At 41.4% G+C, this 15,503-nt stretch overlaps 2 protein-coding genes across 2 annotated transcripts in view; one reads left to right on the forward strand and one right to left on the reverse strand.

Moving 5' to 3' along the window:
• The window catches only part of zgc:158263 (ceramide kinase family protein), an 867,176-nt gene that overhangs the window by 496,702 nt on the left and 354,971 nt on the right, over window positions 1–15,503 (reverse strand). The gene's annotated exons all lie outside the window — the stretch shown is intronic.
• Window positions 2,671–15,503, forward strand: part of LOC127618397 (signal transducer and activator of transcription 5B-like) — a 54,335-nt gene continuing 41,502 nt past the window's right edge. Inside the window, exon 1 of the mRNA XM_052090824.1 lies at window positions 2,671–2,818. The gene's annotated coding sequence lies outside the window, so the exon portion shown is untranslated. The remainder of the gene's footprint in view (window positions 2,819–15,503) is intronic.

Genomic DNA, 15,503 nt, shown 5'->3' on the forward strand with positions numbered 1-15,503 from the left:
AATGTCCTCTGCACTCAGTTACTTTGATGAATTGTCTGTGCATTGGTATCTGCATTGATAGATAACATGGTTTAAATGTAATTTTAGCATTGTTTAGATTTTAGGTTCCCACAAAAAGCATATTCGTTACACCAGATCCAGTGTTCCGGTGATCTGTGCAATTTTGTTGTACTTCTAAATGGATATTTTCTTCCATATGGTCCCATAAAGGTAGATATTATCATGATGGAAACCAGAGAGTTCATGTGAAGTGCAGCAGGCAATAAGATTTCCCATAGCTCAGACCCTGTTTCTGCCTGCACCTCCGTTCATAACTGCTTGTCTCTTTTACTCCTTTGTCCTGTCTAGCCTTGATACTGACAAGGTTGACATCAGAGGAGATCCCTGACACAGGGTGAGTTAAGGCTGTCAGCTGGTAGCAATCAAGTCTATTTAGGAGTCAGGGACACATGGACCCCCAGGGCCAAACCCGTAACTAGCCCAACCCTTAGCCTTACCCCCCCCACCCCCCAGTTACCTAGTTCAGTTGTATTCATTCCAGATGTGCAGCCATCGCTGCTGCTCAGTGCTGGGTCTTCACCTAAGTGGACCCCAAAATAATTACAACCTCACAAGCTGTGAATGAGGGAAGGAAAAAATGTGTAAGCATAGCAAGCATCACTATAATATAAACAAATTAATAGATGAGTAACAAGGGTCAATCAACCATAATTAGCCAATCAATCAATCCGTTTATCTATATATCTGTCTGTCTGTCTATCTATCAAGATCATTTTAATCTTGACAAAACAAATTAAACCTATTTTAATTTTTGCTAAACTTGACAAAAATATAAACTGGCAACACTGACATCTTGACAAACCTTGTTATAACCTCTTGGACAAAAAAGGTATTTTCACTCAAATTGTTTATAAGATAGAACTTGAAACATATGTTTATTATTGACGCTGTCACTTTTAAACCAGCTGTAAATGGTTTGTTGTGGTAGAAATTAAACACTTTGTGTAACTGTTATGGAATTTTATTGAACACACTTGTAACTTTAGATTTCATTTTTAGACCTGTCAAACTTGATCAGCGGGAGATTGATCAAGTCAACTCTGACTTTAAGTTAATGCTGGACATGACAACAACCCCTGAAGCCCAAACTGCATTCTGCTGACTTATCTCAACAGTCTTCAAATGCAGGGCAAATGTATCATGACCGGCCAGGAAATGGGCTCTGATATGAGGAATGCCTGAAGCTCGGAACCACCAACCCTACACATGGGATGAGTTTGGAGTTACTCTACTATGTCTGGAACTTTTGTAGATTAAGATTAAACGAATATTGTCTTTTTTATGACCGTTTGGTTATATTGCATAGGCCTATATATTAGCATAACCACATGAACGATTAACCTTGTCTAGTTCGACATTTACACAGCGGCCGACTGCCGTCTGGTGGTCGTACAAAATAATGCCATTTTTGAAAACGGTATTCCAACCTGTTTCTATCTTCCACAACTCTCGCCAAAATATAAATGAAATAAAAACATGTTTTTTACAGTCGCACATCAGTCGCTCCTGAATCTGGCGGTGGTTTATCTGTATCTCTTAAAAATAAAACAATATCGAGAGGGACTTTATTAGTCCTCCACTAAAAACTAATGATAGTATTCCCCACGCCCATAATTCTCTCAGATATCGGCGAGCTACAGTTCAAATTAAGTACATTTTAAGAAGTTTATGTGGGTGTGAGATTAGCAATGATTATAATCGTATAATGACGACGCAGTTTCCTGCCTCTAATGCTTCCTTAATCTATGATTCACCTCAGGATACCCCAAAATTAATTTTATTCAGAATGTATTATTTTATAGCAAACATGCACAGCTGAGTTTGCTACGGTTCAAAACATAAACGTTATATTTCTTGTTTGGTCTTTTTTATGCGATTCAAATGGACTAAACTTAGAGTTTTTAGTCTACGTAGGCCTATTGGTACATGAAGGACCCATTTGAGATAACCTAATCGCCTTTATATTCCATACTTTCTCTCTATCTCGTTTTTCCAGGAAGCAGGTAAGAAGAAATCATTAAAACGTGAAAAGAAACAGAGCTTCTTTGAGAAAACGGAAACACATTTCGAAACTCCTTACTGGAAACTGAACCGTTGAGATCAGAAATGGCATTGTTTCCCCGCCTACAAGTGACGGTGGCTGTCTCGACATCTAGAGAGATTCATGTTCTGGCAGCATTGTAAGGCATCACACACACAACATAACACAAAGAAGCTGTCTTGGTAGGCTCATCAGGTCTTGAGACATAGCCAAAGAGAAGTTGTAGATATATTTGTCTCCGTTGTGGCCCACTTTGAAGTGGTATTACCGCAGCTCAATTACCTCTCTGGTTGATCACTGATTTTGACACAGAGCTGTGTTGCAATGTTCAGTAGATATAGACTAACAATATCAGATGCGCTACAAACAGTGCATCATGTTGCTCTATAGATGCCCTGTAACGGTTAATAAACCAACAGGGAGTTTGATTTATTCTTAAGTGTACAGTCACATTTAGAATAATATATGTATTTTTTCGCATCTGTAATGTTCTGGTTATATACCTATATCAGATATGTATTTCATAAACGCTATCAAACCTAGTGAAAACTTCTCATTTTATACCTGGAAGAAGAGCCGCGTCAGGGTAGCCAATAGGCAGCAGCTTTAGTCTCTGTGTAAAGTGAAAGTAGGTGGATAGAAACGAAGAAAAAAGAAACCGCACACGGAAGGCTCAGACTTTTTTCTCATGTGGTAAAGAGCTGGCGTCAAAAACAGGTAAGTTGTGCTCTATAAGTAGCTATTGTATTGTTTGCGAAGAACCACGGACCGTGAATTTATGTCATTACGTGCATTTGTTTACTGTTTAATCCCCTTGTAAGTTAATAGTATAGGTATAGTAATAGTTTAACCCATTTCCTAACGCATTGGCCGCTGATATGAAAACGAGCCAAAAACGCGCGAGTAAAGAGCGCATCAAAGTGCTCTTATGGTTGAAATGGTCACTTCATTAAAATGTAATCTCTGTAGCTATAGTTTTGAAGAAGGTGTTTTTTCTATTATGTTTCTCTAACGACGCCGAAATACAATCATCACAATATCGCTCAGTTACTCCATGACAAATTATGTATAAAGGATATTGATTTTATGTTCTCTCATGTTAATTCACAACATCTGCAAGTTTCCTGTATCTATATTTTGGGTGTATTTGAAATAGTATATGTATTGAGGAAACTTAAACGCATTGCAAACTGTAGGTTGACATGTTATTGTGTGATTAGTGTTGTTCTTGTACAAACTTGTACGAACACAGCTGAGTGTTTTAGTTTAATTGGGGGAAATAAAATGTGTATCAAAAGCGACTAACTGAATTCACGCCCTACTTTCTGTTCCCTAGTCTATTCTGTATTTGACGTTGGTACAGACGGGTCTGTTCTTTATTAAACATCCTCGATGTTATTGTAACATTGCTTGTGGAAGCACCAGTCTTACGGATGTAACACCCCCATGCTATTATTTTTCATAAACATTATATGAGTAGGCTACTGAATGGCTTTGCTGTGGCTTTTCCAGATGCATTTAAAGGCTTAGTGAAAGCGAGGTTAAGATGTGTTTTCGATATTCCAGAAACATTCAACGATAAATGGCGATAACTCCTAAACAACTTAGGAAATACTTTTCAAAATAGTATTACTGTAAAACGTGGAAGGCTAATAATATTCCAGAAGCTTGTTTTCATCATTTTCACTCGATATTATGAGCATTGGCCTAAAAAAAGACATCGCACAGGAAGAGTTCCTCTTAGCGCAGCGGTGAGTAAGGGACCGTGGAGAAAGTCCAAATTGCCGTTTTATTAGTAGTAGTAGTATTATTGGAATAGCTTGGTATGTGAACTGCATGTGCAAAATTAACTTTATTTTTGTAAAAGTTTTTCTTTTTTTCCGAGGGACATAGAGTCACGAAACCAGTGTCTGTGTGTTTGGAATATCGAAAATTAAATAAAACAAAGAAAAGCTATCTTAACCTCACTCTTAAAGCCAGCAGCAGTGTTGATTTCTGTGAAGAGTTTTAGATGAAGTAAATTAATATGTTTGTGTGCTGCCTGTAATTGTCATGTATTTATGTATTTGTTTTAATGTATTGTTTTGTTTTTTTGCTGTTCTATGAGATTTATTTTCTTTCTGAAAATGACAGCATTCGGTGTTCATGACTTGTGAACTGATGGAGAAGGAGAAATACAGAAAGCAGGAAATAACATGCAGTATGGGGTTTCCTTGTGTCAACCTGGTTGAGAGCATGATGCTTACTTTTTTGATGGATAGTTTGTGTCAGGAATATGCACACGCTCAGGGACGGATTATGACTTGCAAAGGCCCTGGGGCCAATTATCTCCAAGGGCCACCCTCCACACAAAAGTTGCCAAACGGGTTTTCAAGCGGGGGTATGAAGGCATTTAAACGTAAGAACTCACGCGCATTATTGACACTTGCTGACAGTTCATTGCCGCACGAGGAAACGGGAAGATACCGCGCGCGCATGACTCGTTCGGCGCGCACAATACAAGATCTCGCACGCGAGGATATGCCTGACAGCACGACAAGACAATTCCCCAAAGTCTCCCGCTCAATCTAATCTCAAATGATGCTTTTGCTTGCTCAAACACTTTTATCTTTGGCTGTCCTGGTGTGGGCTTTGCTCTTTTGATTGTAAATTTGTCTCTAAATACATTAAAAATTCCTCTTTAAAAGCAAGTAACCAGGGAGGAATTTTGAAAAATTGACATTTGTTTTCATGTAAAATTTCAACAAAAGCAATGAATTATGAATAACATAAGATGCATTTTTATCCTTAATTAATAAACCAAATGTAACAATTTCCCATTCAATTATCAGTCTAGCAGGTATATTTTGTTGCAGCTAAATGCATCCTTCAAGAATGAATACACCAAATTACATTGAAAAAACTAGTGTTCAGCTGTTTCTATCTCTGACTTGTATATTTGACACAGATTTGAGTCCCCAACATGAAATCTTATTCTTAAAAATTCTTTAGTTGGATAAATATGATTCATAATTTTAAATTGCAACTCTTTACATTAAGGGGCAATGGGAACTTAAAAGAAATTGGTTCTAATTTCACTCACTTTCTTCTACAAATGATGAAAAATGTAAGATCTCTTTACAGGACCTGGAAAAAATTGTTGTAGTAAACCATCTCTCAAAAATCTTTTTTATCTGCAAAGTTTACATTTTCTATCATGAGATCATGCAATTTAGGTTTTACCACTGAATATTTTAATTGTTCCTTAACTAATTTAATCATCGACAATGGGATAGCCTACTTTTAATAATTGTATCATACACTTGGTGAGCAACTTATATTGTATTTAACACAACAATTATTGAGACTCATTATATTCCCAAAGTTATCCATAACATGTGTCACTGACCGTATGCCAAGATTTTCTGCTCACTTTTATACATCTGTTATTACAGATTGACATGTTATGTGGGCCAAATTTATGTTTGAAAATCAATTTCCAATATAATAGTACTCGGTGAAAAGCAGAAAGTATTATAGGGAATTTAGAAATGTCAAAATCACACGGTAACAGAAAATGTATGCCACCACATTTTTAAAATACAGCTTAAGGAATCTCAAACCAGAACGAGGACTCATTATTAAAAAACAATTTTAACCATTTAAGCTTGCTAGACCCATTCATAATGCCAAAGTCAATTATCTTAAAACCTCCGTCTTCATAATCTTTAATTATATCACTTTTACGTATAAAATGACTTTTCCTTTTCCATATACAATCTACATTTATTTGTATTTATTATTTATTATTCAATTATTTTTTTAATTCAATGTATTTAATGCTTTTATCTTTTTAGCAGAAGCTGCTATTGAGAAACACGGATAAATTAATCTAGAAATACTCTCGTCAATAGAATTCTTCTGAATATCGTTATGTCTCTCTGCAGCCAAGTATTCATAATTAATTTACCTTTCTCTATATTTTTATTAAAATAAAATATTTCTATATTATCCACCGACTTAGATATCCAGATACCTAAATATTTAATGTCATTTTTAACTGGGATATTATACAATGTTCTATTAGGATGATCATAGGTGGCCACTCACATTTAACTCACATTTTGAGAAATGAAGCTTTTGAGAAAATCATAATAAACTGAAGTGCTAGGGGTATTTGCTGTTATTTTTTTACTTTTATTTATAAATGTTTTTTTAAAGAGTAGTGTCATCAGCAAACTGACTAACAGTAAAATGATTCCCCTCTAAATTAACGCCAGATATGTTGCCCATTTCCGGAAGTCTGTTGTGATTGGATGCTGTTATAAGAGGATTCATAACAAGCTCAACTTCCCCTTTAGACATGGCTTCACCAATGGACCCGCTGCATTTGAGTCACTGTTTGAGCAAGCAAATCAGCAGATGAGGTTAGATAGAGTGGGAGATTTTTGGGGAATTGTCTTGCGCATGCTGTCAGGCATGTCCTCGCGTAGATCTTGTATGACACGTGCAGGAGATGTCATGCGCGCGCGGGATCTTCCCATTTCCTCATGCGGCAATGAACTACTGGCGCAAGTGTCAATAATGTGCGCCAGTTCTTCCTTTTTCCTTGCATAGCTTTAATCTATTGCGCTTGCGAGCGTCAATAACGCGCGCGGATTAATGCAGTTGAAATGCCTTTATACAGGTATCACCAACTAGATCGTGCAGCCTTAAAGCCCAGGGCACCCCCGGGCATTCAAGCTAGGCACTGGCGCCATTGGCCCGGTCGGTAATCCGTCCCTGTGCACACTGACAGTGTAATGATTCATTGCAATGATTTAGTCAATAATAAATGATTATATCAAGTATAACTAAGGCCTCATTTACACATTGCATTAACATGCGTTTTCTGTGATCGTCATACCAAATTAAAAGACAGTTGTAAATTAGGCTTTCTGTTATTATTAAATAACCCTCTGATCATGGTTATTTGATCTAACCACGTTTTTTTTTTTTTCGTTTTTTTTTTTTTTTTTGTTGAGACAACCACAATTATTAGACACTTTAAATTAAAATAAGTAAAATATACCATATAAATGCCAACATGCTCTCATGGCAAAATCGTCAGGATTCCTATGGCTTATTTGGTTAATTCGTATGATATCGTGCAACTGCACTCGTTTGATTCCTCCGATTTTCACTACAGCCAATGATGTCGCTGGACATCCTTTCCATCTAATACGCGGCAATTACTTGCTTCTGTCACACACAACAGCTTCCTGTCATGTTTACACACTCTACTGATTGGGTACATTTAGATAAGTGTTTGGGTAAGCGCATAATATTAATAAGTATGTCCTTAACTCCTGGTGCACGGAACTCATACTTCCGTATTAGACATCTGGAGATTTGCACGTGATGAAGTCGTAGGCCTACGTGTTTATGCGAACAACATTGTGCGAGACAAAAAGAAATAGCCAACTCGTCAATTATGTACGACTTTTCATGAGATCGGGTTGATAAATGCCATGAAAGGCGCATTTGTGTGTCATTCAGTTGAACTGTCAGCAAAGGCTAAAAAAAACTGTTATAGCGAACGCAAAGCACTCCGGTTTAACTTCGTCAACGATCGTGTAATGGCAAATGTTCCAGGTTCATACATGCTGTTTTGATGACATGCAGAGACAAAGAAGAGGAGACACATGCTTACTCTATTTTTTGTCTGTAGTGATTAAATAATGAAACGAAATCTGAAAGGTTTTACTTCTTGACAAACAAGGGGTCGTGGGTTTAATCAGAGCATTAAACTAACGTGTGAATGTGAAGAAATGAGAAAATAAATATTTTACTGTTGCATAATATAATTATGATGCAATACAAATATAATTAAACAATATGTTTATTTGTATTAAAAATAATCTAAAATATATGAGTTCTATAAACAAGTGTAAATTGACCAAAACTAAAGTTGAACAATTATTAAAGTATTTAGAACAATTTTGATATTTACAACATTATATTTCTTGTCATTCATAAGTTTTTAAAGCCTTAAAATGAAATCATAGTTTATCCCAATTGTATTATTTGATTTATATATTTGAAGTTAAATATGTAAAAATGACTTCGGCGTATGAAGGTGCAGAAAATAAACACACCTTAAAAATATGACAACTTATCTGACAATTAATCATCATAATCATCATAAATCATCATATCGCAATTAATTGTTTGACAGTTAATCGTTAAATATAATAATCATGACAGCCCAAAGTAAATACAATCCAGCTAAAATATCCAGATACTATCTGGATTTTTAACGCATGTTACTGTAAGGTGTTATACGGCCAAAGAAACAGTGAGAGTACACACTTAAAAGGACCTCATCTTCCCCAATGTGGATTTAAGGAATAATTAATTATTTGTTTGTGCCACTATGTGCAAAATTAGACCCATTTACACATGCAACCAGGAAAATTACAGGAAAATTGTTGGGTTGCCTTAACAGGTAAATGTGCTGTTCAACATGAAACTACTGTGTTTTTTCCATTTGGTACCATTCACACATCAGCGCCAAATGCCAGAAATGACCACAAATGTGGGCTTTTAGTTTAAAAACATGGCGGAGTATGATTTTGAAGATGAACATCTTTGGTTAAACATGTTGGTGTATTTTATTTTTCAGTTTTTTGGTGAATGTTTTCATTTATGCACTTGCTCGAGAAAACACTGCATGCGAATTTATTCATCCACTCCGATGAAGAAAAGTGCTTTAGTTTCACTATTTGACCAGTTTGTTGAAAATGTTCTTTCTTCAGATTCACAGGTGTTAAACAGCACAGAGTAGTTGTATCTCCATCAGAGCGTTCTTACGTCAGCACGCCCTGACCTTGTATGAACTCCAACCGGTAATCTTCTGGGTCTGTTCACACATACCACCATTAAGGAAATGTATAGGTAGTGATACAAATTCACATTAAGGAAAATTGTCAGAATTTTAAAAAGGGTCATTCACACATGACCTGTAAACTGGAAATTGTAGGTCATTTTCTGTAAAGGGCTGTATGTGTGAACACGACGTTTGATAGTGCCATTCATTTGAGAATTACTGATTTAAAAATGACTGATTCTTATTTAAAAGTTATATGATATAGACTGTAAGAGAGAATGGGAAAAGCACAAAAAAACATGCTATGTTTTATTTATCTCAGTGTAACAGCCTAGAAAATCGGTCACAAATGAGTGGACCTTGGATTGGTTCCATCCGGACCACATCATGACAATGGTCGCCCCATCTCACAGTTTCTATTTTGATGTACATTGTTTGTGTTTGGTAGATTCACATTTTTCTTATTTTACAAAGTACTATTGCTGCCAACTTGGAAATGTATAATTTTTTTTTTCCAAAAATGTGCATTTCTTACACATTGTAAGTAGTCGGTATGGCAATAAGTCATTATTGTCTTGACATTTGGGAAGTAAATGTCGAGACCAGACCTTTTTGAACTTTTATTTTGTACCCCTGGTCTAGATGAATGCAGTCATCAATTCTCTGAAGTATGCCTACTACACTTTAAGTTTCAGCATGCAACTGGTTTGCTGACTGATCTCATGGAAAATCAGTGACAGGAGGTTGATTGTTTTGTGTGCTAAAATCAGACTATGCTCTCTGAATTTTCAAACTGCCCCCAGTGGCTGAAGCTGGAACTACAGTAATGCACATGCGCAACAGTACTGAGACCCTAACTGCGTTCTTTCACTTCTTTGAATAGATGTGACATGAAAGACACATCGTTTTCGGTTTGTAGTAATATTTGAGTTGTAATTACATACTCTGATGCCAACCCAGATATGTATGACTGTCCTTCTTTAGCAGAACTCAAATTAAGTTTTTTAGAAGAAAATAGAGCTCATGTTCTTATAATGGATCTACATGGGTGTCAGTACTTTGATAGTCCATAAGTCATATTTAGGCAGCGTAAAAGAAATCCACGTGATTCCAGTCTATCAGTGAATGTCTTCTGAAGTGAATAGATTGGTTTATGTAAGAAACAAGTTGATAATTAATACGTTTTTTTAAATACGAAATTTAAATCTGTGCTTCCATCCAGGGCTGATATAATGGCCGAACTCTCGCGTGACATTCATTCTTCTGTTAGAAATAAACGGTGCTTCGGAATTCTTGCGGGAACTCTCCGACGTGCTTGCATCACGCGACAGATACGTAATGTGTTAGCTGCTGGCACAAAGCCTTTTTTTAAAGTCAATAACATTTTAATTGTCGATTTTGTTTTTACACAAACATATCAATTCACTTTGAAGACATTAATTGATCGACTGGAGTCATGTGGATTATTTTATGCTGCCTAGATATGACTTTTGGACCGTCAAAGTGCTGGCACCTGTGTACTAACACTGAGTACTGAGACAGAAACCTTTTTCACTAACTTCTGTGTAAATGTAGTATTTCATTAGCCAGAGATCAAAAGCTATGTAGAATCAAAGGCACATGGCTGCCAATTTTCGAACAATCGCCGCATAGTGCCACATGTCCCGAAATTCAGCACATAGGATCCAAATTTAGATGGAGAAAAAGATCAGAAATAACACACCGATTTCCGGTGTGATCTTGCTATGACACACTATATTACAACGTGAGGTTATGAGATTGCTTTCTGTTTTCCAGTGTATGGAATTAAACCATAGATCTCACAAATGAGATCTCTTTCATATTTTAATTGTTTTACCTTGACCCATGTGATTGAAAGGAGAGCAAATGGAGACTTTTGCTGCTTATCTGATTTTTCAATTGGTAGAGATAATTTGGCATTCTCTAATCTCCTAAAGGTGTTAATAAATGTATGTATTTTTCTCTGTGCTACATCAATAAGCTTTTACCAGACCTGTTTTTCCTGCAGAGCTTCTGGTGTCCAACTGAAATGTAACACCTAAGCCTGGACTGAATGCTTACTTGGAATTTGTTGTTGTTACTTGAATCTAGTGCTGCATGATTAATCATATCGCAATCGCAATCGCGATGTCAGCCTGTGAGATTATATGACAGCAAATAAAAAAAGATTTTATTAAATAAATAAATGAGTGCATGTGTGGACGTGACAGCCCATTCTCTATGAGAGCTGTTTGCCCATTTTCTACACCGCTAATAAAAAGATGACCAGTCAGTCTCAGTTTAGGAAGTGGCACGTCTGGTCATGTGAGTTTCCGGTGTTCAGTGTGGAAATCAGGTGAAAATGGATGCCGAGCAGACATACACTGAACTGGTGGCCAGAAAAATAACACATAAACACATAAACACAGATCACAGCTTGGCGATAAATCTTTATTTCATCAATAATTAAAGTTAATATAATACGGGAGTGTGCAAACTCCAAAACTGTCATTCTCTGTGCGGTCAGAGCCGCTTCAACCAGCAGTGGCGTATCCAGGAAATTTTTACTGGGGTGGCCAAGATGGGGCCCAGACCTAGTGTGGGGTGGCAATACCAGGAGAAACTTTATGAATGACACATAATCAAAATGTGTAAATATTGCATTGCTTTGCTTCAACATCTACAGTTGTATAATAAATTAATTCTAAAACTCATGTTAGCATTCACTGAATTGTTTGTATTAAATATCAGACTGTTGTTTTGACATTTGACAGTTTTCTATTCCTGTTCTATTTCAGCCTATTACAGTTTCTGGTAATCTCTGGTTATTTTAACATAACATCCATTTTTAAAATCAGTAATTGTTTAGGAAAAGTCAGTTACACATTTTTAAGTTAATCTGCGTATAACATCAGGTATACTGTATAATCATAAACAAGATACATGTCAAAAGTACAGGTGCTAACTGAGGCGCCTTCATGTGGTTAAATTAAAACAAATCAATTCAGTCAAAAGAACAAAATTCCAGTATAATTTGCACCAAATTGCCTTATAGTTAATTAATCTTATATCTTAAACAAATAATTAATCTTATAATTAATAACAGATAACCTTGTGAGGTAATCTTATAAAGAATGGATTTACAAGTCATGTTCTTCAACCTTTTAATCTCAAGAACAAGAGGATAATACAATATATACAATAAAACACTGTTCTGTAAACTTGAAACTCTCAAGAACAATATGAGTGTGGAGCGGAGGGGGCGGGGCCGGGTCGGAATATCGCGCGCCCGGTCCCCAATCAGCCTGATGAGGCGCGCGAGGGATAAAGGTGGCCGGTGACGATGGTTCGAGAGAGAGAGAATTACGGGCATGTCCGTCATGTGTGTTTATGTTTATGCTTTTGGTTTAAGTTTAATTAAATTATCATTTATGTTGACAAGCCAGTTCTCGCCTCCTCCTTGCCCATCCTTTAACTGTGTTACATTGGTGCCGAAAGCCCGGGAAGGAGGAGGGATGCCCGTTGCAGAGTCCTCGACACTGCCGTCCACCCAGGGTTGCGCCGCTGCCATCTGCGGGGTGACGGAGTAGCCCGACTGCCCGGATGCGGGGAACGTCCGCCATCCGCGGCGCAAGTGGGGACTGGATACCCCGACCGCCTGGAGCGAGGGAGCCGCTGCCGGGGGCGTAGGAGTGCCCTGCCGTCCCCAGAGACGCGGAGGGGTCGAGGGAGACCGCCGTCCGCGAGGGGAGGAGGGAAGAAACTCTCCGACCGCCCAGAGCATTAGGGCCGCTGCCAGGGGCGGAGGAGTGTCCCCATTTGCTGCCAGAAAATCGGAGGGGCGTTCTGCCCGCTGGGGGTCGAAGGTTTGATTCCGGTTCGCCCGGGGTTGGAGCGGCTGTCGTCCGCCTGGGTGTGGAGGAGTGTTCGAGGACCACATGACGGTACATCAGAGAACCGGTGAGTGAGCTTTTTCTCTCTCTCCTCTCTCTCTCTTTCGCACCATGTTGGCCTTTTCCCTCGCCTATTTTGTTGTTGTTTTTTCCCCTCCTGTCTCCTCCCAGGGCGAGGAAGGCGGGGATGACCATGCGGGACGCAAGATACACCCCGCCCCAGGGATGGGGGGGGGGGGGGGTGTACGTCATGCCGGTGGCACCCCGGCCTGAGATAACGCTGGGAGGAGTGTGGAGCGGAGGGGGGCTGGGCCGGGTCGGAATATCGGAATGTCGGAACCTTGGGCACATAGACCGGTCGCTGCTTTAGGATCACAGACGTACTTGCCGGTCCGAATTACAAGCTAGTGTTGATGACACTGAACACTTGCAGGTCCCCGACCCTCTTGATAGAGGCGTGCGTGATCAGCAGGGCCGTCTTAAGAGAGAGGGCCCTGAGTCCAATTGATTCAAGCAGGGGGGGTCTCTGGAGTCCTGCCAAGACTACCGAGAGATCCCAGGAGGGAACAAGGCCTGGCCGGGAGGGATTCAACCTCCGGGCGCCTCTCAGGAACCTGAGGATCAGGTCGTGCTTACCCAAAGACTTGCCGTCTACAGGATCGTGGTGGGCGGCAATGGCGGCAACATACACCTTGAGGGTGGACGGGGACAGCCTCCTTTCCAGCCTCTCCTGTAGGAACAGGAGCACTGACTTGATCGCGCATCTCTGCGGGTCTTCGGTTCGGGAAGAACACCAATCTGCGAACGAGCGCTACTTTAGGGCGTAAAGGTGCCTGGTAGAGGGGGCTCTGGCTTGGTTGATTGTATTCACAACGGTCGCCGGTAAGCCGGCTAGCTCTTCCGCATCCCGTCCAGGGACCAGACGTGGAGGTTCCAGAGGTCTGGGTGTGGGTGCCAGAGCGTGCCCCGTCCCTGAGAGAGGAGGTCCTTTCTCAGGGGAATTTGCCAGGGAGGAGCTGTCGCGAGAAGTCTGAGTTCCGAGAACCAAGTCCGAGTGGGCCAGTAGGGGCCCACTAACGTGACTTGCTCCTCGTCCTCCCTGACCTTGCACAGCACCGGTGCAAGAAGGCTCACTGGGGGAAATGCGTACTTGCACAGCCCCGAGGGCCAGCTGTGTGCCAGCGCGTCTGTCCCGAGGGGAGCCTCTGTTAGGGCGTACCAGAGCGGGCAGTGGGAGGTTTCCTGGGAGGCAAACAGGTCTACCTGGGCCTTGCCAAACCGTTCCCAAATCAGCTGGACCAACTGGGGGTGAAGCCTCCACTCCCCGCCGGGCAGGCGTTGTCGTGATAGCACGTCTGCTACGATGTTGAGCTTGCCGGGGATGTGAGTGGCAGCGACTTGAGTCGCTGCTGGCTCCATAGGAGGAGACGGCGGGCGAGTTGTGACATGTGGCGGGGGCGTACGCCGCCTTGGCGATTTATGTACGCCACCACCGTGGTGCTGTTCGATCTCACGAGGACGTGTTTGTCCCGAACTAACGGGAGGAACTTCCTGAGAGCAAGAAGGATGGTCAGCAACTCCAGGCAGTTGATGTGCCAATGCAGCGGGGCCCCTTTCTAACGGCCTGCTGCTGCGTGCCCACTGCACACGGCACCCCACCGGACCGGAGGTGTCGGTTGTAACCAAAACGCGTCGGGACACCTGCTGCAGGGGCACTCCTGCCCGTAAAAAGCAGAGGTCTGTCCAGGGTCGGAGTGTTTTGAGGCAGGCGGGGGTTATCCTTACCCGATGCGTGCCGTGGTGTCATGCTTGTCTCAGGACTCGAGTCTGGAGCCAGTGCTGGAGTGGTCTCATATGCATCAACCCCAGTGGTGTGACCGCCGCGGAGGACGCCATATGCCCCAGGAGCCTCTAGGAAAAGTTTTAGAGGGACCACTGTGCCTGGCTTGAAGGAAGCGAGGCAGTCCAGCACCGACTGAGCACACTCGCTCGTGAGACGTGTTGTCATCGAGACTGAGTCTAACTCCAACCCGAGAAAAGAGATGCTCTGAACCGGAGTGAGCTTGCTCTTTTCCCAGTTGACCTGAAGCCCCAAGCGGCTGAGGTGCCGGAGCACCTGGTCTCTGTGTGTGCATAGTAACTCTCGAGAGTGTGCTAGGATGAGCCAGTCGTCGAGGTAGTTGAGAATGCGGATGCCGGCTACTCGTAGCGGGACAAGGGCCGCCTCTGCGACCTTCGTGAAGACGCGAGGGGACAGAGACAGGCCGAAGGGGAGGACTTTGTACTGAAACGCCTGGCCGTCGAACGCGAACCGTAAGAAGGGTCGGTGTCCTGGCAGAATTGAGACGTGAGACAGGGGGCGTACGACGCCTGCAGGGTGCTCGACGCTGGGTTTGAGAGCTGGGCCCGGGTTGGGGCGGAGCAGGAGCTGGTTTCTTCGCCGCAGGGGGGCGCCCTCGGCGAGCAGACGGGGCAGGGCCCGTAGCGGCAGGTGTGCGGCGGGGCATGATGTGAGAGATGGCCTCCGTCTGCTTCTTCACCGCGGAGAACTGTTGGGCGAAGTCCTCGACGGTGTCGCCGAAAAGGCCAATCTGGGAGACAGGTGCATCTAGGAAGCGGTTCTTGTCGGCCTCACGCATCTCGACCAGATTGAGCCAGAGAT

This window comes from Xyrauchen texanus, chromosome 25, assembly GCF_025860055.1.
Source record: "Xyrauchen texanus isolate HMW12.3.18 chromosome 25, RBS_HiC_50CHRs, whole genome shotgun sequence".
NCBI classification, from domain to species: domain Eukaryota; kingdom Metazoa; phylum Chordata; class Actinopteri; order Cypriniformes; family Catostomidae; genus Xyrauchen; species Xyrauchen texanus.